The sequence below is a fragment of the Psammomys obesus genome, unplaced genomic scaffold (genome assembly GCF_907164565.1).
Source record: "Psammomys obesus unplaced genomic scaffold, mPsaObe1.curated_primary_1811, whole genome shotgun sequence".
In the NCBI taxonomy this organism is placed as follows: domain Eukaryota; kingdom Metazoa; phylum Chordata; class Mammalia; order Rodentia; family Muridae; genus Psammomys; species Psammomys obesus.
The window spans coordinates 12,718,948-12,743,230 of NW_026596069.1; the positions used below are offsets into that span (position 1 = coordinate 12,718,948).

Consider the following 24,283-nt stretch of genomic DNA (forward strand, 5'->3'; position numbering starts at 1 on the left):
CACACACACACACACACACACACACACACACACACACACACACACACGAGGTTGAGGCTACCAGCTGGAGCATGGGCAACCCATGAGGAAAATGATTCTCTCTCCTCAATGCTGTCTGCTGCCAGCAACTCCTCAGGTAGGAGCTGATGTTAACAACAGATAAAGCTTTTAAAAGGCAGGGCTTAGTGGGAGGTCATTGTTGGCCTACCTCATCTGGAGTCCCTTCCCTCCATATGTCCTTCTGGCGCATCCCTACCACTGTGGTGCCATCCATCAAAATTTTCTGGCCAGAGGCAGCAGCGCTTGGAAGCATGCCCTTGCACTTCAAGAAATGTAAGTCAAATAAAAGTATTTTCTTCACAAAGTTACTCAACTCCAGGGAATTTTCTTATAGAAAGAGAAAATGGACTAAATGGAGAGGACAGATAAACTGACAAGAGAAAGAGGACAACTGGCCTAGATAATCATTTGCTCCCATCTGGGCAAAAGCAATTAGAACTGAACAGGGACCCGGGTCAATAGCCACAGCCCCTTCTCATGGAAATACAAGACTTTTTTTTTTTTTTTTTAAATCCCTTATGTTTCAGTGTGAACTTAGATTGTTTCATTGTTCCTTTTTTGGAGATGATGTCTTTCTGTGAATTCCAGGCAGGATCTGAACTCCTCATCCTCAGCCTTTTTCTCAGGATGCTGAGAAAATTGTGCCCATATTTATGTTGCTTGAAAAAAAAGTATTTCATAGCAAAATGGTGGTAAGATACCCTTTCCTTTGGTTTCACTTAATCACCTTTGTTGTCTTCTGAACAAGGGCTCTGCTGTAAGAACACAGAACAAGGTTGTCATCTTACATCTGTTAGAAAACACTCATTTTCTAGCTACTATGAAGATGTATGAAGGATGTGCAACTGAAACAAACAGAAAACCACGAACAATGCCATGAAAGCACAAAGATAAGATGTTAGTACTACACTGACATTGAGAAAAATACCCTTATTATTTGAAATGTTTTTATTTTGAGAATATAGTTCACAGATAGGTAAAGTCCTCAAAATCAACTTGACCACATACTAGACCCTCAAAACAGAAGCGTTCTCTCATCTATCTACATTAGAGGGATAAATATTACTTTTACAATGTTTTGGTTAAAAGTAGAGGGGGTTGTGTGTTCTCCAAGGACCATGCATGGAGATAACCTAGAACCCTGCACAGGTGTAGCCCATGGCAGTTCAGTATCCAAGTGGGTTCCATAGTAATGGGAACAGGAACTGTTCTGACATGAACTGATTGGCCTGCTCTTTAATTTCCTCCCCCTGAGGGGGAAGCAGCATTACCAGGCCACAGAAGAAGACAAGGCAGCCACTCCTGATGAGACCTAATTGACTAGGTTCAGAAGGAAGGAAAAGAAGTCCTCCCTTATCAGTGGACTTGGGGAGGGGCATGCATGCAGAGGGTGGGGGAATGGAGGGATTGGGACAGGAAGGGGGAGGGAACCACAGTGGGGATACAAAGTGAGTAAAATGTAATTAATAAAGAAAAAAAAACTAGACAGAGGAACTATGGAGTTAAGTAACAACATAATTCAAATGGATGTAGCAAAATCTACAAAACATTCACGCCAAAAACTAAAGAATTCACATACTTAAAAAAAAAAAGAAGAGGGGGAATTTATTGTCATCCTGGAAAGAAAACGCACTTATTGTTTATGAATAAAAGTTAGCATTTTAGCAGATAATCTGGGTTTACAGGCAGCGTGATGGGCTAGGACATGGGCTGTAGGCAAAGTCCTTTATTTGTAAGCATGAGGACCTCAGTTCACTCCTAAGAACCCATGCAAATGAGCAGGAATGGTGGCATGCACTCAGAATCACAGCTCTAGGGAGGCAGAGCCAGGGGGATCTCTGGGGCTCACTGGCCAGCCGATGTAGCATATTTAGTTGGTTTAAATCAGTGAAAATTAAATCAGTTGATTTAAATCAGTGAAAGATCCTGTCTCACAAAGTAAGTGAGGAGTACCTTGAGGAATGGCACTCAAGGTTGTCCTCTAGACTACCCAGGCATGCACATGTGCACCTACCAGCATATGTACAAAAATATGCACAGGTGCGCACACACACACACAAACACACCATGAACATGGTTTAACTTTCTGAATCCCTGTTTTCTTGACCTTTATTTATAATGATGACATAAGATCTAGGTTTTGCTGTTATTTTTCTCTCTTTTTGTTGAAGCCTTGCCTAAGTGCTGTGAGTGTGATTTGCTTGTCACGTTTAAAAACAGCCAAGGAAGCAATTACTTTAAGCAAGAAGACATTTTATTAGTCCCACTGGAGCTGGGCCCTTATTTTAGAACCAGTAATTCTGTGCATAAGACTCATTGCTCCAGATAAAAGGATGTGCCTGACCACACAGTGCCATGGAACAGACACAACATAATGATGGTTGGCAACTCTAGTCCCCAAATGCTGTAGAAAGCTAAACATTTAAACATCTGAACAAAATGAGTAAATGGAAACCAAGTAGTCAGGATGGATATGTGTGCAATATGTACACACACACACACACACACACACACACACACACACACATACACACACACACCCCATAAGGGATGAATCCAAAATGGAACAGGTGGCAGTAAATAGTGAAACAGTAAAACAGTAGTATTATTCAAAAAGTGTGTAAAAAAGTGGTCATTCAAAAAGTGTGCATAATAATGTTCAATGAAAGACAGTAAGTTGGCCACAAACTATTTCTTTGACTTACTCAATTACAAAACAGCTTTAAAGTGGAGGGAGATGTAGAAAAGAATAAGAAACTCTAATTAGAGATGGAAAAAGAAAGAAAGATAGGAGGACAGAGGAGGATAAAATAGTGGTAAGAATATCTGAAAAGTCATTAGAAATCGAAGTATTAATAATATACCTTTAAAATCCTATAATAATATCAGTTTGTATGCTAATAGACATATATAGTTTAAATGATTCTTTTTCATTTGAAATGACAATAATCCCTACAAGAGAAAATCTAACAAAAACCTCAGTACCAGGCATGAGAGGCCCTCTTTTGAAGTGTTGGTCAGGGTTTCCTGAAAACCTTCCAAAACATTACAGATTATTGCTCTCGGGTGGTTGCTCCCCAGAGGTAAGGTAAGTTCTACAGACACCACACCCTCTAGACAGAGGGCCCTAAGCCCCCTGAGCTAGTACTGAGTGAATGTTCCCTCCCTGAGGACTAGTTTTCATGGCACCAGAGGCATCAGTCAACCTTCCAAAGGAGAGAGGTAACCAACAGTTCTATGTAGTTATGATGTCTTTAACCCACATCAGCAACAAGCACGGCACAATAATTCTAAGGATTCAGTAGTGGTACGCATACTCTGGCGGTAGCTATGAGCTCTCTAACTGGACTTAAAACCTCCCAACAAGAAGGAAATCATGCCTAGTGTAAGAAAGCTAGCCAACTATCAAGGCTAATGAAGTCATCGATCCTGAAGGAGAACCCGTGACTCCCACCTTACTAAACCAGCATAATTCCTAACTTTATTCTAAATACTTATCCTTACACCCACAGACAAGCATAGTCTTCAACCTCCAAAAGGGTTGTGGTTGAAAACCACTGATATACCTAATGCTCAGGGAATGTTGAGGAAGAGAGGGCAGAACGATTATAAGAGCCAGATGATCAGAGTTTGTTGTGAGACTCCATTCTCTCATGATGTCAGAAGTTATCTCCACACTATCTCAACAACATGATCAGAACAAGGGCTATACCAACAGATATACTGACATGGACAGAGGGAAAGCTCATTAGACTTCAGCCCCCACACAAAGAACTACAGGGAACTAAGGAATGCTAATAGGGGAGAAACAGTCTTCTCCAGTGAAGGCCACACGGATTGTTTATCCAGTACTAAATGTTCAACCCTGAAAACATTCACAAGTAATATTACACAGACTGAGCAGGACCTATTTATACACTTGAGAATATAGGTCATGAATTTTAAAAGATCAAGGGCAAGAATGAGAGGGCTTGGAGGGGAAAGTGGGAAGAGGAAACTAACATAATTAATTATATCATAATCTCAAAAATCAAAAGATGTAGACCACGGCAGCTCAGTATCCAAGTGGATTCCCTAGTAAGGGGAATAGGGACTGTCTCTGACATGTCTCAGTGGCTGGCTCTTTGATCACCTCTCCCTGATGGGGGAGCAGCCTTGCCAGGCCACAGAAGAGAACAATGCAGCTAATTCTGATAAGACAAGATAAGCTAGGGTCAGATGGAAGGGGAGGAGGACCTCCACTATCCGTGGACTTGGAGAGGGGCATAGGAGGAGATGAGGGAAGGAGGGTGGAATTGGGAGGGGAAAAGGGAGGGGGCTACAGCTGGGACACAAAGTGAATAAACTTAATTAACATAAAAATAATTAAAAAAGAAATACTTTCTTAAAAAGTAATATTGAAAGTTAAATGTAAACGACTTACAGAAAATTTTTAAAAATCAGCTTAAAGTTATGCCTAGTGAACTGTTATTCCTTAATCAAAAAGCTAAAATATGAGTCATGGGAGTAGGCATCAAGCAACTATATATCTGTTACACTTTCTAGATTTACTTGCTACCAGACAACATAAAATGACTTACCATGTCCCAAAATAAAATAAAATTGAACAACGCCCAGTGGTGGGAGGTACTGACTTAACTTTGCAGGTATGTCTAGTTTGTTATGCTCACAGGAAGCTTTAAAGATTTTAACCTTCGACTTCTTGTCAATTTTGTCTTTCCCTGTTGTAGGTTTTGAAACTGTTCCCTAATTATTAAAGCTCTATTTAAAAAAAAAAAGTACTCTATTTTCTTCAAGACAGTCTAATAGCTAAGATGCCCTTTAATCTCACATGACCCCAGGGAAAAATGCCAGTGTGTGGTAGACGGAGAATCCCCCACGGTGCGTCTGTTGTGGTCCTGACAGTGATGAGTTCAGTCATTTGCATATGCATTTGTCGCTCACAATAAACTGTGACAAGGTTTCCCAAAAGCAGCCTCTTTCTATGAGGCGAAGACACCACCACCCTGGCCTTCGCAGGCCTCCACGACCAGTGTCAGCTTTAGAAAACATAGGAGCAGCTGAGATACCCACAGCGGTGGAAGCCACGAGGAACAAAGGCAGCAATGCTGAGCACAGCTCATTTTTTTCTGATGTCATTTGCGAAGATCAGACATGGAATAGATTTGATTAGGGAATAGGGAATAATTATACAAATAATATGTATTTAACCAGAGAGATGGCTTTGGGGTGATAACATGGTAAACTTCTTTACTATAGTTCCTTGAAAAAAAAAAAACATTAAAACATCATCAACACAGAGAATGGTAATTTTATTGATAAAATTTCTCCAAACTTAATGACTGGAAAGTTGTTAAGAGCATAATTTTCGTGTCAACTACAATGGTTGGAAGAGTTGATTTTAGTACAGGAGGCTGGGGAGGTAGCTGACTTGAAAGTCAGCCTAGAGGGCTAGCTACAAACAGACACTAGGCTCTCTCCCTGAGGGCTAAACCCTTGGAATTTACATTCTCACTATTTCCAAATGTTTAGGTTAACTTCCTGATTAAATGTCAGGAAAGTGAAAGATTTGACAGAATGCAAACTAGCTCATCTCTCCTAGGTCAAGGTAACTGATTTTTTTTTTTATTTCTTTTTAAAATTTTTTTTAATATTAGTTACAATTTGTTAACTTTGTATCCAGCTCCCTCATTCCCTCCCAATCTCACCCTTCCTCCCTCCCTTATTTCCTCCCTACCCCTTTCCAAGTGCATTGATATGGGAGGACCTCCTCCCCTTTCATCTGACCCTGGTTTATCAGGTATCTTCAGGACTGGCTGCAATCTCCTCCTTTGTGGCCTGGCAGGGTTGCTCTTTCCTCCTCGGAGCCTGTGGTGTGTGTGTGTCAAAGAGCCCACTTAACCTAAACATTTGGAAATAATGATACACACCTATGCATTATCTTTAATACTCAAGTCAATAGTAAATAAAAATGATCTATTTCTTCCAATGAGATGCTCTATGTATATATGCATGTACCTATGTGTGTATGCATTCTTTCATGCAAGCATGTGCCTGAGTGTGTGTGTGGTTGGGTGGGTGGGTGGGTGTCTGTCTGCCTGCCTGCCTTCCTGCCTTCCTTCCTTCCTGCCTGCCTGCTAGTCTGTCTGTCTGTTGGTCTGTCTTATCCTCAGTGCATTCTTGCTGGTTCAGTCCTTCAATTTGGAATAAATTCTTTACTGATTACAAAAAAAAAAAAATAATAATAATAAAAGAATTTGCATTCTCAAGGTTCCTCCCTTGCACTGATGCTTCTTCTCTAGATAAGACTTTGAGATAAGTTGCTCTAATACAGGGAGAATTCCAGGGCTAGCTGCAATGGCAGTTACATTATCTCTGGGGAAAATGGCACAAAATTGTTTCTGTGATCTTTATACTGTCAGTAGTCACTGGTCAGCCTACTGGATGTCGGAAGAAATTTTCCCCCCATATTTTGTATTTAATCCATCAGAGAGTGGTTCAAGTACATATCTCCAGTAATTAATTTTGTATGAAAAAATGAATAAGGATGTTTGTGGGTGCGTGGACCTCTGATTTTGAACATGGATTTCTAATCATTACTTTTTTTTTTCTAGCTCAAAATCATTTTCTCCACATAACTGAGTGGATGATGTTCCAGGGAATGGAGAGCACTAAATGAGAACACAAAACCACCCAGGACAGCATGCTTCTAGGATGCTGCAAGAGAAGGCAGCATGGGAGTGGAGATCTCTAGGCGGGCTCAGTACACTATGTAGACACAGCTGTCCAGTGAACCAGAGATCACTGACTTGGCACTGGCCGGGGTGGGGTGGGATGGGGAAGGAGTTAGGGGTGGTTGGAGTATTTCCTTGTGTTCTCTGCAGCTTAAAGTGGTGACTCGCTCTGTGAACCTCCTAACAGTAGCATATAAATACTCATTTACCCCAAGCCAGGGATCTATAAAGTTCTGGTTAATTGGAACTAGACCAGCTGTAGCTCATTTAAGATTCATTCCCCCCTGCAGGGTATCAAAGCAGATGCTGAGACTTATGGCCAACCTTTGGGCAGAGTGCAGAGAATTTAATGAAAGAAGTAGGAAATAATAAGACCTGGAGAGGACAGGAGCTCCACAGGGAGAGCAACAGAACCAAAAAATTTGGGCACAGGAGTCTTTTCTGAGACTGATACTCTAACCAAGGACCATTGATGGAGATAAATTAGAACCCCTGAGCAGATGTTGCCCATGGAAGTTCAGTGTCCAAGTGGATTCCATAGTTTTGGGAACAGGGACTGTCTCTGACATGAACTGATTGGCCTGCTCTTTGATTACCTCCCCCTGAAGGGGAAGCCTTACCAGGCCACAGAGGAAGACAATGCAGCTACTCCTGATGAGACATGATAGACTAAGATCAGAAGTAAGGAGAGGAAGACCTCCCCTATCAGTGGACTTGGGGAGGGGCATATGTGGAGAAGGGGAAGGGAGGGTGGGACTGGGAGGGGAGGAGGGAGGGGCCACGAGTGAATACAAAGTGAATAAAGTGTAATTAATTAAAATTTAAATTAAAAAGATTCATTCCCCCAGTCATGTAGAGTGATACCTTCAGTTTACGTTAGCAGAAATCCATAGATTTTTATGTCTGCAGTGATGTAATAGAAAATTTTCTTGTTCTTCTTACTATGTACAACTTAAAACCATGATTACTATACATAAAACAAGCATACAATGGCCCTGAAAGTTGGAGAAAAGAAGAAAAGCTAGCTGTAGGTCTTAGAAATCCAAGAAGTGAAGTGGTGAATTCCTTGAAATTTTCTGTTGCTTCATACATCAAAAGATACCAATCAAAACAGACATTTTTTCTTGCTGGTGGTTCTGCTCAGTTTCTCCATTCTTATATAGTTCAACACTCTCTTCCTAAGGAGTGGTGCACTAACACTGGGCTTGGTCTTCCCATATATATATATATATATATATATATATATATTTGGTTTTTTTGGTCTTCCCATATTAATTAACTTTATAAGAAAACAAAATTCCATACAGAAACATCCACAGACCAAAGCAATATAGTCCCTCATTGCAACTCTTTCCAGGTCATTCTGGGGTTGTGTCAAGTTGACAGTTAGTGCTGACTATCACAACTATGTTAATTACAAGTGAAATAATGAAGAATTCAGATAAGAAAAAATATATAAGGAAGAATAGAGGAGAAACTTTAGAATGAAAAAAAAATCTAAACCAATAACAGTTGTATAAAATTTAGTGGGTTGGCTCAATAGCAGGATGGAAGTGACAAGACATAATTTCAGAGCTGGGAAATAGAACCATAGGGATTACCAAATTTGAATAATAGAAATCAGATGAAGAAGACAGAGTAAGAAAATGTGTGTTGGGTCAAATAATGGTTCAGAGATTTACAGTAGAGTATAATCTCAAGAAACTCTGAATGTTTTCTCTTACAGAAAAAAAAATTTTTTTTGGTAGATATGTTAGGTTACAGATCTTGTCCAAGGAGAATGTCTTCATTTACTCATAAAGATCCTTATTACTTTAAACACAGTGGCCTTAAAAGAAGTTAACAGTTAAATAGTTAACAGAAGAGAAGATTTGGCTGTGGAAAGAGAATGGATGCTATGATGACAGCAACTATAGATAGAAGGGATCCCAGGAAGTGAGTGTAAGTTAAAGGACATAGATAACCTTCAGGATCAGCATAGGGGACAGGCTATTCCCTAATGCCTGCAGAGGAAAGAGGACCTACCAACAGCCAGACTTCAGCCAATGAGACTGATTTCCGACTTTGGCCCAAACTGAACAAGTTTATTGTCAGGCACAAGCAAGTAGCCATCTGCTGCATCAGGCACAAGAGACTTACATGCTGTGGGACTATGACAACAGATCTAAAAATCATGCCTCAGAGACACGGAAGGGGAAAAAAAACCAATGGATTAAAAAACTGATTAAAAAATGATGGCTGAATACTTCCAAATTTGACAAAAGACATAAAATTCAAGATTTAAGAATCAGACTCAAAAATATCACACTCCAAGTAAAGAAGTACTTTCCACATCACATCAGAGTGAAATCTATAAATAAGAAAAAAAATCCAAAAATCTCTTTTTAAACATGGGGATAAAGATACTTTTTCTATAGGAGAAAATCAACAAGGATGGGGTGGATCCATCACCAAAGGGCTCTCAGGCTAGGGAGGATGTGTGAACCTCATTCAGAATGGCAAACAGGATAGACACCAGAAGCAGTAGAAGAGAGAAAACAGGATGGGAACCTGCTATAGAGGATCCTCCGAAAGGCTCCACCTAACAGGGGACGGAAGCAGATGCTGAGACTTACAGCCAAACATTGGGCAGAGCACAGGAAGTGTTATGGAAAAAGGGGGTTGGCAATAGAAGGACACAGAGGGAACAGGAACCCCACAAGGAGACCAACAAAGCTAAAAAATCTGGTCCTGCAGAGATTGCACCAACCAAGGACTATGCATGGAGAGGACCCAGACCCCCTGCTCAGATGTAGTTGACTGGCAGCTCAGTCTCCATGTGGGTTCCCTAGTAAGGGGAGCAGGGACTGTTTCTGACATGGATTTGATTGCCTGCTCTTTGATCACTTACCACAGGCCACAAAGGAAAAGGATCCAGGCAGTCCTGATGAGACTTGATAAGCTATGGGCAAGTGGCAGAGGAGGAGAACGCCCCCTTCAGTGGACTTGGGGAAGAGAATAGGGGAGAAGAGAGAGGGAAGGTGTGACAGGGAGGAGTTGAGAGAGGGGCTACAACGGATGTATAGTGAATAAATTGTGAAAAATAAAAGAAAATTTAAAAAAAGCTTTCAGGCACTAGAATGAACACATTTTGACAAATGAGAATTATTATCTTAGAATACAGTCTAGTAAAAATACTTCAAGCCAGAAAAGAAAACGAGGTGTTTCTAGGAAAGCAAAGATTTTTATTTTTAGCAGATGTGACTTGCTTTTGAAGGATGGTCTCAGGCACAGTAACAGTAAGGGTATAATAGTGGTACACATATCTTCGAAGTAATCGAGAACTCTCTAGTTGGACTTATGATCCACTCAACAGGAGGGAAACCATTACTGGTGCTGGAAACCTAGCTAGCTAACCAGGACTAGCAAAGTCATGGATCTTCGAGCAGAACTTACAACCACCACTTTACTAAAACAACATAATCCCTAATCCTTGTCCTGTGTACAGCTGAGTATAAGTCCTCACCCTTCATCAAGAGAAATTCTCTTTGCAACATATGGAGGCCATTGCAGAAAACTGTAACCAATCAAAATGCAGAGTCGTGGAGCTCAGTCTCAATGGATACATCTATAAAACACACAGGGACTTCAGACTCAAGGAACATTAAGAGGAGGGGGGTGGGAAGACTGGAAGGTCTAGAAGGTCAGGAAGTTTGCTGTGAGATTGTGTCTCCTACTAACATCAGAAGCTATACATGTAAAGTATCACCAACATGAGAGGAACCAGGACAATATACGTGCCAAAGTGGACAGGGTTCACTAAGAGGCCTCAGAACATTTTGAAGAACTGCGAACTCCTAAGAAGTGCTGAAAGTGAGAGAGATATTCTTCCCCAGGGTAGAACACACACAAATGGTCAGCCCTGAAAACGTATACAAGTAACATTATGCAGACTGAGTAGGATATATTTAGAAATATGTATATGCATGTATAATAAAATTACAATTAATGAATTAATGCAAAATGAGGCCATGATTTGAAAAAGCAAATGATTTGAAAAGCAAACTTTCCTCATGTGGAGAAAGTTTTGGGGTGGGGTTGGGGGGATAGGGAAATAAAAAATTCGCTAATCTGTAATTCTGTATTCAAAATAAGGAATGCAATGAATCCCTTGGTAAAAACAAACAAACAAAACAAGATAAAAACAAAAGAACAGCCTAAAGAACACTACAAATAAAAGAGTGGGCTGAAGAGATAATAAAGAGTCAAGAACCTAAGTTCAGATTCCCTACTGCTGTATAAAGTTCCAACCATGGTCACCCATATCTGTAAGTGTAGTGACAGCAGAATGGTATTGGGGACAGTGGCATCCCTAAGTCTCACTGGCAAGCCTGTCTGGATCATCTGTGACCACTTTTTAGTAACAGACCCTGACTCCAAAGATAAGGAGGTAGTGTGGTAAGGTGGAGAGCTTTCCAGGAATCCAGGAAGATACATCAGCCTGCACAGATGGGTGTGCACACATACATACATACAGACAGACAGACAGACAGCACACACAATAAACAACCAACAAAACAGAAACAAGAAATAAGGAATCTTAGAATATCAATGATGATTAAAAAGAACATGGCAAGCAAAAATATGGCTAAATAAGATGGACTCTGCCATCTCCTTGAACTTTCTAATATTTTATAGTTGAAGCATAAACTGTGACATTCCCTGATATGTTAAATATATGCAAAGGAAATAGTGAATGTAAGCATAAATGAGATACTATGTAGAGGGATGTGAGACTTCTATGCTTTACTCAAATTTAAAAATCATAGCAATAGACATTGAAATAGTCTATAAATATGCTTAGCACAATTGCTAAAATGGATTATAAAAAGCTGTATATTTTGAATACTATACACAAAGAAAAATGAAATTCTAAGTCTACTAATAGCCAGTAGGATGGTAGAAAAATCACCAGAGAAAATAAAAAGAAAGAACAGACAGAAACTAAAAGAGTAGATTTAATAACTGTTGGGTGGATATTTACAGTAAACATAAATGGCATAATAAATTAACTAAAAAAATAAGCTAGCAAAAATAAAAAAAATATGATCCAACCATGTTTATCTATAAAGAGCTTAATAGTCTGCAACAACTTCAGCAGATACAAAAATGAGGACGGGAAAAGAAATGTGAAGCTTTCATGTAAAGGAAAAAAGAGTGAATACTAATATCAGTGTAATACATATCCAAGAAAACAAAATTAACAGATACAAAGAGTATTATGTAACAAATAAAGTGTCAATAATTGAGGAAAGTTTATCAATTCTAAGTGTGAATGCACCAAATAACAGTTACAAAATATACAAATCCAAATTGATAGAAGTTAAAGTAGAAATAACTCTAAACATTGAACATTTTTCACCAGTAAGAGAAAGAATAGAAATACAATAGGGATATTACAGCCAATCAACATGATTTACTATGTGTCAATGAATCACCCCACTGAGACAATCCAATCCATATTCTTTGCAAACATGGAGCACACACCCAAATGCACCACATGTTCAGACATAAAATAGGCCTCAATAAAACCATTGGCATTTGATTGCTGCTGGGACAGAGAATGCCAGTTTTCAGCAGTGTGACACCTGGTATATTAATAACACCCCAAGGCAGGCTTATACCCAGGAATACTCAGCCAAGAATTAATAAATAATTATAAAATATAAACATCAGACAAGTTAGAAGAATGGAAATCATAGAAATTGTTTTCTCTGACTATAATGGATAAAACCAGAAACCCAAATCAGAACAATTAGCAGAAAATCTATGAGCACCAGGAATGCAGAGACACTTCTGCGCAACACACGTATCAAATAGGAAATAACAAGAAATGGATAGCACTAAATATATATAATTGACAAGTAGAAAAATTATAAAGTAATAACTTAGCTGGCTGTGGTGGTGTTCACCTTTAATACCAGTACCTAGGGAGGCAGAGGCAGGCAGATCGCTGTGAGTTCAAAGCCAGTCTGCCCTACAAGAGAGTCCAGGACAGCCCAGGCTATACAGAGAAACCCCATCTCAAAAAAAAAAAAAAAAAAGAAAGAAAGAAAGAAAGAAAAAAAGTATCAACTTGTGTTTACTCAGCAGAATTATGAAATATGAACACTATAAACTCAAGAAAAGAAAAAAATGAAAAATTATTGTAAAAACAGAAATCACTGAAACAAAAACACACTGAAAAACAACAGGGAAGAGTAAATGAAGAAGTATGTTCTTTTACAACTTAAATAAAATTGGAACAACTTCTCATACGGCTAAAAAAAAAGACAGAAAACACAAATTAACTACATTTGGAATTAGATAAAGGATATAGCTTGAGACTCTGCTGATTTAAAAATAATATTAAAAAGCAGTTGAATTATTTTATACAAATACACTTGATATGTTAAATTAAGTGGACAAATTCCTTAATAATTTAAACTTCTGCAGCCAGCACAGCATGAAGGACACTAGAATTGCACTGTGAATAATGCTGCCTAATTGAGCATCTGACTCCATCTACACCATGACCCCTTAACTCTGAACATTTCCGAATGTGACAGTATGGAGAGGTCGGCCCTCTGAAGAGGTGGCTGCATTAATATTTAGTTGTTAGGAAAGATCCTAATGCAACGTGACACATGAACACATGAGGACAGCAGTGTTTACCAAAAGGACCGTGACTGCATGTGTGAAGGAAAAAGCTCTTGTGAGGAAACAGTAAGGAAAAACCAGCTAACTGCCAATCAAAATGAGAGACCTCAAGACCAACCAAATAAAATATGCCAACAGCTTCATCTTGGCATGTGGGCCTCCTGAACTGTGAGAATTTTTCTTTTCTTTTCTTTTCCTTTCTTCTTTCTTTCTTTTTCTTTCTTTCTTTCTTTCTTTCTTTCTTTCTTTCTTTCTTTCTTTCTTTCTTTCTTTCTTCCTTCCTTCCTTCCTTCCTTTCTTTCTTTCTTTCTCTCTCCCCCTCCCTCCCTCCCTTCCTTTTTTCCTTCCTTCCTGTCTTTCTTTTTTTCTTTTTGAGACAGTGTTTCTCTCTATGGTCCAGGCTGTCCTGGAACTCGATCTATAGACCAGGCTGGCCTTGAACCCAGAGGCCCACCTGCCTCTACCTCCCATGTGCACCACTACTACCTAGCATGAAGATTCAGTGTTTTCCTGTGACAGTCCCAGAATAATGTAGGTTGCATTTTTTTCTCACAGCTACCATCAAATACCTGAGAAGAGGCAACTTGAGAAAGAAGGTGTTGTCTTGGCTCACAGTTTAAGGATGTAATCTGTCATGAGCATGAGAGTCATTGCGTCAAGCAGTCAAGACAGCTCCACGTTATATCCACAGCTAGGAAGTGAAGAGCTAGGAATGCTTATGCTTGGCTGGCTCTCTCCTTTTGATGCAGTGCAGGACCTTGGTCCAATAGGATTGTACCTCACCCACTGAAGGCAGATCCTCCCATGTCAGGTAACCTAATCTAGATAATTCTTCACAGATATGTATAGGTTGTTTTTCCAGTGATTCTAGATCCCATCAATTGACCATCAATATCAAGCATCACATAAGTATTAAAACGATTGATTCCATAATTTAAATTCTGATAGAAGAGCACCCCCTCTTGCTAAAATGACTCCAATGTAGACTTGCTCTAAATATTTTTAAATGAATAACAATTACATACATTTTGTTTCAGAAAATATTAATGAAGAAAGAGCACCCCAACTAATTTATTTACCTAATTTTCTCCTGACACTAATAATAATAATAGCACCACAAAGTGTATATTGCAGGCCACAAGAAGACATCACTACCTACCTAACAGAATGGCTGTCATAGTCATAATGATGTTGGACTCTGGTGAAGATTTAGAGTCAGTACCTCATGCATTATTGTTAATTGTATAAATTCATCATTATGCTGTTGGAAGACTTTGACAGTTTCAAATAAAAACAAACAGGCATTCCTGGCATTTTATCCTCCCCAAATAACACCTGCATTCAAACCAAAGATATATATGGGTAGTTAGAGTAGTTTTTATCTTAGTAGTAAAATACTGAGAAAAATCTGTATTTTTTTTTATATTTGAATGCCTAAACAAACTATGTAACCACACATGCCACAAAATACTTCTTATCCATAAAAGTTAGAAAGGTTTTGGGGACATATTCATCTACACAGGCAAACATATAGTGAGTACAAGCAAACCCTGAATTTACATATGGTGCAATTCCATTTATATTGCATTCCTGAAATGACAAAACTGTAGAAGTGGGAAATAAGTCATTCACTTCAAGGAACTAGGAAAGGAAGAGAACTGGAGTAAAGTTGCTATGGCCATGAAAGCACAGCATGAGTAGGCCACATGGTGATGAAATCTGTTTGTCATTATATCAATGTCAGAATTATGCTGTAATGTAGTGTTACAGTTTTGCAAGTTGTTGCCAGATGTTGAAAGACTGAGAGACGGGCAATGGGGCAATGGGTTCTTTTTCTATCACTCCTTACAGCTGCAAGTGCTGAATTATCTTAAAATAAAAAGCTTAACCTAAAATGTAAATTGGTCATATTCTAACTATGCAAGTTATATCTGTCAATAAAGAGTACAATCACAGTATTAATTGGGATTTTAAATGTATTCCATTTTAATTAAATTTTTATTTTTTTACATTAATTACATTTTGTTATTAATGGATACCTGGTATCCCAGGTGTAGCCCCCTCCTTCATTCCCTCCCAATCCCACACTCCCTCCCTCATCTCCTCCCATACCCCTCTCTAAGTCCACCAATAGGGAGGGCCTCCTCCCCTTCCATCTGACCTTAGCTTATCAGGTCTCATTAGGACTGGTTGCAATGTCCTGCTCGGTGGCCTGGAAACAAGAAGGAGGACCCTGGGACCCTCACTTAGAAAGACAAATGGGATGGACATTGGAAGAAGGAGAAAACAAGAAACAGGACAGGAGCTTACCGTACAGGGCCTCTGAAAGATTCTACCTAGCAGTGTATCAAAGTAGATGCTGAGACTCATAACCATACCTTGGGCAGGGTGCAGGGAATCTTATGAAAGAAGGGGGAGTTAGTATGACCTGGAGAGGACAGGAGCTCCACAAGGAGGGCAATAGAACCAAAATATTTGGGCACAGGAGTCTTTTCTGAGACTGATACTCCAACCAAGGACCATTCATGGATATATCCTAGAACCTCTGCTCGGATGGAGCCCATGGCAGCTCAGTATCCAAGTGGGTTCCCTAGTAAGGGGAACAGGAAATGTATTTCTTTTTATATCTAGTACATAGTAGTGAAACTAGTTTGTCCATACTAGTGAAGTGGTTACATACACACATAGCTGTTTTGATTTCTATATAATATTGTTACAATCAAAGAAGTTCAGTAGATCCAGGCTTGATATTCTGTACAGTCACTTATTGCTCCTTAGCCTGCAATGATTGTCAGATAGGTCATTTGATGTATTCATTCAAAATACAGCTTCTATCATCATTCCCCGACAAAAGGCAACTCCTGCTGGAAAACAATGGCAGCACAGATTTCACAATTTGTTTACCCTCTGACTTTCTCACTGAGGTTTTATGTAAGAAGTACCCCAGTTGCTAAGTTCCAAAACACAGATGTAAATAAGTCTACTTTTCCTTTAATAGTAAATAACATTACACAAAGGAAACTCAGTAATTGTATGTGTATTATATGTATCCACTCAGGTTTTGTTTTGTTTCAACAAGGAAATGGTAAAATTGCACTTTTAGGGGTTGGGGGTGGGTTAGATATGGTCACATGACTTTTTTGGCCAATGATACATAAGAATTGCTGAGTACCAGTTTCTGGTGGAAGACTTTGACAACTGGTAGTGTTTAAATATAATTTTGTGTGCCATTATAAAAGATAATAATATTTGGGTATACTTGAATGAGGAAGATTCAGGATAGAATCTCTCTTTGACCAGTATGCATTATAGCATTAGCAAGAAAAAAGCCTATGTTGTTTTTTTTCAATCACTGAGATTTTGTGGTTATTCCCACAGCATAACTGTGCAAATTATTTTTATTTGATAGAAAAAACACTGTAACAGGACACTGCACTATAGCAGTAAATTGTAAATTCCATTTAATGCATTATTCATCAGTGTTTTCCTTAGCATTGTTTATTCCAAGACACACATAAGAAAAGCAAGTCAAATGAGAACTATCAAGTCTTATATATTTCTATTTTTTAGTGAATAAATTATTTATGATAAATATACTTATTTTAAATAAATGAGAACCATAATTACTGAACAGTATCAGGCTTTGTATAAGCAGAGTGCAAAAAGAGACAATATATCACAGGCTTCCAAGGGATACATAAGTCATGGAAAATATGACCGCTACCTTCAGCATTTCCAAGAACTTCAAAGAAGAGACAAAAACACTACACATGCTCTCCATGCATGAACTCATGCTTGATATTCATCATATCAGCTGCTCAGCAACATTCAGTAAATTTATCATTAGAGCCAAGCAAAGAACTTTGATTGCATTGCCATGTTTAGCCAATTATCATTTCTTTTTGTTAATGATATGTTCCACAGAATTAGGTTAATCTTATTCAGAGTTTTCTCTACTTTCTTACCACAACAATTATATTGATTTATGTCAAAAAATATCAGTGTAAAATTAACAAGATCATTTTCATTGTATCAAAATAATTTAATGGGAATTTTACATTGTACTCTATAGTCTGCAGTACTCAGTCAGACAGACATTGGGGAAAATGGTACAGGTGATTGCAAAGTCTGAGTTTACTCTCAGTCATAGAGGCTCTAGCTATTGTTAAGTTTTTCTTGAAAAATTTGAAATGCAAAATGTCGTACTTTTAACTTTGAGAATATCAGTGTTTCCAGAACTCAAGTGGTCATGTTTTAAATTTAAACATATACAGAATATAAAATGGGAAGTTTTTCACAATCTACCACTCATTACTCCTTTTCCAGGTATTTACGCACACACACACGCACACACACACACACACACACACACACACATATATATATATAATGTATATTATATATAATGTATATTATATATTTGTACTTATTTCACATTAAATATTGCTAAATAATATTTAACATTACTAATTATTAATAATATTAGATAATATATTAATATAAAATATGTGCATATTTATATGGTAAAATATGGGGCAAAATGAGCTGACATAAAAAGCATTGGGATTTTTTTTTCCATCCAATTTTATTAAAGAAAATAGAAGAACAAATTCAGAGGAGTCATGTTTCTCAATACTAATGGAAATTTACCCTGGAACCTCAATACTCAAATGTAAAGGTACAGCTTATGACTAACTCTTTGACTGTAGTCATGACTATTGTTCTTACGCTTCAGCCTTCTCTTTAAATGGAGGAAGACAGATCCTTACCATAGATCCAAACATTAGACGGCTATTCTGTGAAGTGAGCATCAATTAGTTTACACAGAGCCTGTAGGATGATATTCGTCTCATAGAAAATGTTCAATAAATGTTGGCAGTATTGCTGCTTTAACACACAGTTGCATATTCTCTCTCTCTTTCTCTCTCTGACTCTGAAACCTCCATACTGCCCTTGGGCATTTCAGCAAATCTTAGGAACTAAGTGATGAATCAATTAAAATTCTATTTGAGACATTTTGTGACCTTAACCACAACCAAATAAATAAATAAATAAATAAATAAATAAATAAATAAATAAATAAAACCACCATTTATTTTGAGAGCAGTTGTTTCTGCTGTTGATTAAACCTACATAGATTTTGGGGAATGTTGAAATAAACAAGTAAGGGCAGCAATTTCTCCATGTGCTTTGAAAAGTAATAGGAGTTCTGCAGTCCCTCCCCATTTCCACAGGAGAGAATGAAAGGAAAGGTTAAATGACAACCAGAGGAAAACTCATGTCTCTGATTCAGAAAATGATTCAGAAAGTTGCTCTGCAAGCAACTGCGGAAGAAAACTGGACTTGATCAACACTTGGCACACCACTTCTCTACAAATACTGTCACTTTACATCTATTCCTGGGTCCTATTTTGACTTCCAGGACCTATCCAGGAATCCTCGAACACACACTGTAACTCAGCAAGCACCTCAACTTGAAGAAAAGCATTTATTTAACAAGATCCTTTATTTTTCCCCCCAGTGGCTTTTCAAAAGCTGCTCCTCTGATGGACCAGCGCTCACACACCAACCCGTTTCTCCCAATGTTCAGTGGTTCAGTGCCCACTCCCTGCCCCCTGCCAGCGCCTGGCACAGAGTGCACTCCCCTCCCCACCACAGGTAATACAAATCAGAGGGGTGGGACATTGAATGGGAGCCAGGTCAGAGCCCAACCTTAGATGAAAGTAGCAGGAGAATGCATCTCTAAAATAAGTATCAGAAGCCAGAAAACTGGAACATTTTGAATCAGTTATAAAAAGACACTGATATGCATCAGGGGACTTTGTGCCTTCAAAACAATCAACATTTTATATAAAGATTTTGAAGATCTCATACTATCATGTCAGGACTGTTTTAAAAATTATTTTTCATTTACATTTAATTTAATTTTATTTTACTTTGCTTTTCTTTTACCTTACAGGTCCTTTGTGCACATATTATGACTTCTTGTTTAGCGTTTTTATGGGATACCTCCTGTGTCAACAACAAAGAGTTCTGCATCGTTTTTCGTGCCTTTTCTTGAGCTCTTTCCCAACTGTTTGTTTGCTTTGTCCAGTCTGATGTGTTAGCTTTTTTCCCTTACTATATTTTATTGCTATATCTTTGAAGCGTGTTTGCTTTCTAATGAGAAACAGAAAGAGGGTAGATAAGGATGGAAAGGGAGGTGGAGAGAAACTTGGAGGAGTGGGAGGGAAACCATAATCAGGATGTATTTTGCGAGAAAAAAAATATTTTCATAAAATGAGAAAAAATGTTTAAAAAAAGAAACTTCGAGTTCAACATCAGAACATTTGTTCCTGGTGGCATGCAGTGCTCTGACCACAATGTTAGGTGCTAGTGTTCACAAATAAACCTGTCGACACAATCCAGGGCTGTGCCGGGACAGGAGTGCCAGCCAGCAGAGAGCTGGGCTGGATCTCACGTCTACAAGTCTTGTTTTCATGATCATAGAATTCAGTTGGCTTTTAGGCTCTTTTCCTTATAAATTTTGAAAGTGTGAGTTTAAAATTATGCAAACTGAATTTAATTCAAGTGGAAGGCAAGAATGAAAGGCAATCCATGAATGTCAAAATAAGTTAGAAACTTGTTATGTGAAGAAGCAATTAAATTTACTTTTAAAGTAACAGATGAAGACTTACAAGAGACATCTGTCCCCCAAAGTGTATCTTATAAAAACCTGTGTGATAAGCTCAAATGAAGAATTATCCTCTGAGCACGTGAAGAGGAGTTGAGCCCACAGAGACCTTTCTTTTCATCATGGTTCATTCCAAGCAAGTGGACATGCTTAAAAGTATGTAGATTTAGAACTAATGATAAAACTTGGTTTTGGTCTTCATTTCTACATAATTATGTAGACAGTACAGACAACTGGTTAAAAGACAGGATACCCATAAATGCCCTCAGAATACAGCATGTCCTTTTATCAGTGGCACTTGAAAGAGAATTGCATAAGCCTTTTACTTGGCTGCCCAAACCCCTGTCAGATTGATTGCATTAAAGATAATGAAACTTATTAAAAATTCTGCAAAATGAAAATGGCATTCTGAAGAAAATCATGAACAAGAAAATCAAGTATAGAAAATCTATTCTTTAAACAAATAGACTGGTGGCTCAGGAGGCTTGCCGTTAATTGTAAACACATCGCTTGAGCCACCTACTTGATGAGTTATGTCACCGATAGATATTAATTAATTGCTGAATTTCAATCTTGTTGTTAACATTCTGCATTGATCTATAACAATTCTACAAAACTTGGTGAACTGTGTCAAAAGTAAACTATCCAGTGGATATTTGCTGTAATCATGGCAGTAAAAATAGTTAAAAGAATCAGTTATCCTGAATGTAGCCAAGGAAGGGGTCCATCTTCAGGAAGTTTTCGATCACTGAGCATTTCCCCCAAAGCCGGGACACCTATTTTGCCTCTATATCCTTTGTGGAAACAAAAACAAAAACAAAAAAGACTGCTATAATATAGCCTACCTCTTATGCCAGTGGAGGAACTAAGAAAAGTGATAAACTGAATAAGACCAAGCTGTTTACGTGAAGACACGGAAATAAGCGAAGTATAAAATAATCACAATAGCAATAATAATATCAACTTCACATACTACATATATACTGCAAAAATATAGGCACTTATGTAAAAAAGACACAAAACCACAGTGAGCACTAGTAGTGATGAGAAGAAAAAAAGAGGGCTTGTAATGTAAGACTCAACTCAAAAGCTCTGTTTAGGAAGCAAGAACGCACCCATTGGTCTCTATCATCTATTGCTAGCGAACATCCCGCCCCAGGCCACAAGTTCCACCCTGATCTTCCCCAAACCACCAAGACCCAAGGCCATCCAAGAGCAGAATTATAAGGTCAAGCTCTAATGATCTCTCTGCATCCCAGCATGCCTTTGCCAGCCTGTCTCCTCTGTTTGGCTTTGGGCACTCAAGAGAGTCCTGTCTCTGTCTCCCACTTTGGGTACCAGAACGAACCTCCCAGCAGCCCTCTGTCCAGCCCAGAACTCCAAAGTGGGCAACAGGCTAACAAGGCTGGAGGCAGGCGGGGAGCCCCGCAGCCCCCACTGCCCACTCGTGCCTAGCGCTCCGCGCGGCCTCGCGCCGCACTGCAAAGCCCGCCCCACGGCGCCGCGGGAAAGACCGGCGGCTCGCGGGTTTCCCGGTCAACCCCGGCCTCCCCCACCCCCTCAGCCAGACTTCCCCAGCCCCAGCGCTGTCCCCGGCAGGGGCTGGCCACGCCGCCTCCCCGCGTCTCAGCCCACGGACGACAGCGACCCCGAGGGCACATCCCGACGGAACAGCTCATCCCGCGGAGCCGGCGCGGGGAGCCGCGGGCAGCCCTGGCTCCGGGTGGGCTGCGGCGGCGTAGGGGGGGAATCCACCTGCCACGCGCATCCCACCGCAGCCGCCGCCGCCCCGCGGGCCCAAGGCGCCGCCCCGCCGCCCGGGGAGGCGCCGCCGCAGTCCGGGTACCCCGCACACGCCGGGCGCGGGCGCACAGGTGGGAACCCCGCGAGTGGGCGCCGGGGCGCAGCCCTTCGCCACCTCCGCGGCTCCAGACTTCGCCCGGCACCTGCCCTTGCCAGGGCGCCCGGGTCCCTGCGCAGAGGCGGCCGCGCGTCCTGGCGCCTCCAGGGCTCCGCGGCTCCCGGGGAGGGACAGCGCCACAGCCCAGTCCCCGCGCCCGCTCCTAGCCGCGCACCCCGACCCCCTGAACCCCCGAGCTCTCCCCCCACCCGGAGCCGTCAAGGGAGCAGTCAACGTGCACACACACCTTGCCGGTGGACGGGCGCCTGGGTTACCCACTCGCCAAACTCTTAGAAGGTGTCCATCGTCCGCAGGGAGGTGTGGGCCCCGAGTGGGAGCCGGTCTCTGATTATTTAGTGATGTTGGAAGTGCCGGGTCCGCTGCCAGAGTTGTGGGTCATGTGGGCACGGAGGAGGCTGGCTGCTGCCTGTACCAGGGTTTCCTGAGGATCCTGAAGCTATGATCTCATCCTCCTCATCCGCCTCCCCCGCCCCTCTCCACGGACGCGCACGCACATCACACACACACACACACACACACACACACACACACACACGCGTGCACACCCCCGCGCGTGCACGCACTCACACTGTGTGGCACTAGCCTCATCTCTGGACCCAAATATTTCTCCTGGGAAATACAGTGTTTACACTCCTCATTGAAAAAGAGAGAGAGAGAAAGAGAGAGAGAGAGAGAGAGAGAGAGAGAGAGAGAGAGAGAAAATCCTTAAAGATGAAGATTTTTTTTTTCTTTCAAAGCTTGATTTATGTGCTTTGTTTATTTCCTACAGTTTTCTACCCTCACGTGCAGGATTTTGAAACAGCGTCGGTATTAAAATTAAAAATAACGGTCCTTTTATATTGACCCAGATTTTGATCCAAACCCACGGAGTCAAACAATGCAATTTCCATTTAAAATAGAGGCCAGGACACGCCAGGCTTGAATATGAAACAGCAAGCGTGTCTTATATGTGTGTGTTCTATCCCAAGCTGCAAAGATTTCCCAGGCATTACCTCATTTATTTACAGAGCATCTTTGCAGAGGAGGTGGCTGAGAAGGCAAATAGTATTGACACTTCAGAGACAGGGAGGCGTAGGTAAGATCACATAACCTATGTAAGCACACACAAGTCAATATTTCACCATAAATATTAGTTACACACCCACCAAAGATTCCTTATTCATCATAATCAGTTCCTAGAAGATTGGCTACCGAAAATAATGAAAATATTGTGGTTTTTTTTGTTTTCTATCAACTGAAATTGGAAATTCACTTTACTGTATACCTGTTAGCATATCATCTTTTTTGTATTTGCATATATCTCCAGTTTTATATTTATATATAATTTAATTTCTTTTGTATATGTGCTTCTATGCTCATTTGCATTTTGAAATTACCTAGATAGCAATTTCAAGCAATTTTAGTCAATGCATTTGAAGTAGTCACCAATTTCAGAATTGTATTTCACTCCAACCCTTTTAATGCCTGGCATATATGGGGAGCTGTGCTCTGTTTGAAGTAGATGAAGAAGTTCAGTACATGGAAACTCTCCTCCACCAGCTAAGACTACAATGCATATGCTGACTGACTGGAGATGACGGGCTTCATTATTTTGAGTATTATGATTCATCACAAATAGCACAAAATGAAGTTTCTCCTTTCACTTGATGACGTCTGTTTCCTGTTTCAGTCCTGTCACTCTTCTGTGTCCCATGTTTGTCAGTTAAGACCTGCCTTCTAAATGGCCAAAGGAGCATGTTTCACCTCGATGATACCCCTCTGTGCAGGAACCAGGCTCACACAAGCAGCAAGTTTTATCATTGTAAAAGTCCCTCGGAAAAGCACATTTACTTATGTCTATTCAGGTGAGGATACAAAAACTGAGTAGCAAAACGGATTTCTCGTAATCCAAAGGGAACAGTGGTGAGTGACAGAGTGGCTTTGTGAAGGAAGTAGAAGAGAAGTCGGTGTAAAGGTGGAGAGAAGAATCTGAGCTACAGGAAGGAAGAGTGGAATAGTCTTCCCCAGAGCACACCAACTGGTTATCCAATAGCAAATGGCCAGCTCTGAAAACATCCTTGCACATAAAACTACACAGACTGACCAGGTGTATATATACACATACATACTGTTTACAATAAAATTTGTTACTAGACTTTTATGGAAAAAAAAGTTAACCTTAAGATTCATGGAGAAAAATAGGGATCCCAAAGCCCAAAGTACATGAAAGTGGAAAAT

The 24,283-nt window shown here is 40.0% G+C and overlaps 1 protein-coding gene across 2 annotated transcripts in view; it reads right to left on the bottom strand.

Annotated features, from left to right (window-relative positions):
* The window catches only part of Dtna (dystrobrevin alpha), a 349,673-nt gene extending 327,145 nt beyond the window's left edge, over window positions 1-22,528 (bottom strand). For both annotated transcript variants that reach the window (XM_055625819.1, XM_055625818.1), the window contains exon 1: window positions 22,293-22,528. The gene's annotated coding sequence lies outside the window, so the exon portion shown is untranslated. The remainder of the gene's footprint in view (window positions 1-22,292) is intronic.
* Between the last annotated feature and the right edge of the window lie 1,755 nt (window positions 22,529-24,283).